This window comes from Vombatus ursinus, unplaced genomic scaffold (assembly GCF_900497805.2).
Source record: "Vombatus ursinus unplaced genomic scaffold, bare-nosed wombat genome assembly UNPS02015400.1, whole genome shotgun sequence".
Classification (NCBI taxonomy): domain Eukaryota; kingdom Metazoa; phylum Chordata; class Mammalia; order Diprotodontia; family Vombatidae; genus Vombatus; species Vombatus ursinus.
The window spans coordinates 37,803-40,343 of NW_020955178.1; the positions used below are offsets into that span (position 1 = coordinate 37,803).

At 37.2% G+C, this 2,541-nt stretch overlaps 1 protein-coding gene across 1 annotated transcript in view; it reads right to left on the bottom strand.

The window, feature by feature from the left end:
* Positions 1-706, bottom strand: part of LOC114032139 (olfactory receptor 52L1-like) — a 6,132-nt gene extending 5,426 nt beyond the window's left edge. Inside the window, exon 1 of the mRNA XM_027847378.1 lies at positions 672-706. The gene's annotated coding sequence lies outside the window, so the exon portion shown is untranslated. The remainder of the gene's footprint in view (positions 1-671) is intronic.
* Positions 707-2,541: the final 1,835 nt, after the last annotated feature.

Genomic DNA, 2,541 nt, shown 5'->3' on the forward strand with positions numbered 1-2,541 from the left:
CCATTAGTTCTAATTCTTCTTTACAATATGACTAATGTGAAAATAGGTTTAATGTGAATGTGTATGTTGAGCTTATACCAATTTACATGCTGTTGCAGAGTGGGAGAAGAGGAGAGATGGGGAGAAAATTTGGAACTCAAAATCTTGTGGAGGTGAATATTGAAAACTAAAAATAAATAAATAAATTTATCAAGAGAATTAAAAAAAGAAATGATGAGTTCAATGATTTTTTTAAAAATCATGGAAAGATTTGCACTAAATAATGAAAAGTGAAATGAGCAGAACCAAACAAACATTGTACACAGCAATACCAATATTTTTTTAAGAATGACTTTGAAAGAATGTTATTTTGTCTATTATAAATACCCAAATTAACTATAAAGAACATATGAAGAAAGACATCTACCTCCAGAGAAAGAACTGATAAATAGAAGTATATACAGAATAATTTTACATATATATATATACACATATATATATACCTATTTGTGTCTAATGGTAGCCGTCTCTAAGGTGGAAGGGAAGGGTAACAGAAGAGAAAAAAAGAAATCTCCATGATAATTTTATTGTATATTTGAAAGGAATAGCAAGTTGTGCATTGTAGATTTGGAGTTTCATATACAATCATCTTTTTATTATACTACATTATGGAAATACTTGTTTTATTCCACAAATTAAAAAGAAAATAAGAAAAGAAAGAAAGTGAGTATAGGAAAGTAACATGAAATGACTAGAAAAATAGGTTAGATTTCTATTGTAGAGCTCTAGTTTTATAGACCAAGATGAGAATTGTATATGTTATGCTAAGGGGAATAGGAAGTAATTGAAAATATTTTAGTAGGAGTGAGGCATGGCCAGGCAGTCTGTGTTTTAGGAATATCAATTTGTGAAGGATGGATTAGTGAGAGAAGACACTGGAAATCTAGGGACCAATTCAGAAGCTATTGCAATAGTCCAAGAAAGAAGCCATGAGGTTGTAGAAGTGGAAAGAAGGGGATGAGAGTGTGATAGATGTTGTTTAGGTACAATCAATAAGATTTTGCAACTTATTGAATATAGGGGAGAGGAGGAAGGAAAAGGAAATATTGGTCATGATTTCAAAATTTTGAGCCTGGATGACTAGAAGAATGGTAGTGCCATCAACAGAAATAGGGAAGTTTAAAAAAAGCGATGGGTGGAGTAATGTTATCACAAAAACAGGCACATAGAGAGGAAGAGGAAGAGGAGGAGGAAGGGAGGGGAAAATGGATAGACAGATCAGCAGAAAGAGATAGGCTAGAGCAAAGACTGTGAGGAAACCCAACAGAATACAAATAAGGGGCACACTGCTTTCCCTCCCTCCCGGTGGTGTCTTCTGAAACTCTCCAAAAGTCTAAGCAAGTCTCATTTGGCCTAAATCTTGAATCTTTAGCCCCATCTCTTCAATTCTCTTCCCTTCCCCTTCCCTGAATCATCAACTAACTGCATTACACTATTTAGACCTCAAGAAACCGTTATGCCTGAGGTGTATTGGACACAAAAATATATGGGTCAGCTAATTTCAGGGTTGCATCAGAGTCACAGAGTCTAGGTGTCATACAGAGAGAAGAGAGAGAAAAGGAGTTAGAGGGAAAAGGGTGAGGATGAGGTGGGGAGAAAGAAGAGGAAGGAGTGAAGAAGGAAGAGAAAGGAGAGAGGAAAGAGGCAAAGTTCCAGTACTCTGAGCTGCTTGTTTAGGAACCCTATTTATTAACTGCAGAAGCCAGATAGCCAAACTCTGGCGAAATTTCAGTACCACAAGGATGGACAGAAACTCAGACAAGAAAAAGTTCTCAATTTATGCCCCAGAGGCAGAAGGGTATGGTTTAGAGAGACTCTATTTGGATCAGGATGTCCAAATGCTACTCCAGCCCCTCTCCTAACCTTGTTGTCTCCTTAAATAAGCTGATTAGGGATAGCACTCCCCTTTTTGGCCCCTTCTGCAGAGATGACCCTCCTGCCCTCAGTAGCTCCCTCTACTTCTAAGTCAGGGTCAGTTCAAGAGGGAAAACTGAGACATGGAATCAGGGTACAGATAACGCTATGTTGGAGGGAGAAAAGAGGATAGGAGGGAAGAGAGATCTGAAAAATATAGAGTTGGAAGGAATGTTGTAATTTTCCTATTTCATCCCTTTCTTTTACAGAGGAGGAATTAAAGATTCAACAAGGTTTGGTAAATGGCAGAGCTGAACTGCTCAGGCATGTGATGATAGGTTCATAAAGTGGTTATCTCTTCCCACACCCTGTGTTTTGGAGGAGCCCCATTTTCAGTATTTTTTCCCATCTCATGTATGTTGGTGTAGATCAGAGAAACATAAAGACATAGAACATTAAGAATAGAATGAACAATAGAGATCAAATAATTGAATCTCTTCATTTTGCAAAAGACAAAACTGAAGCCCAGGGCAGTTAAATGATTTTTCCCAAGGTCACATAATGAAATATGATGTATACCTGTATATAAATGATAACGAGGAAGGATGAATTCTGTGTCAGCTCCATACCAAGTTGGCCAGACCTTCC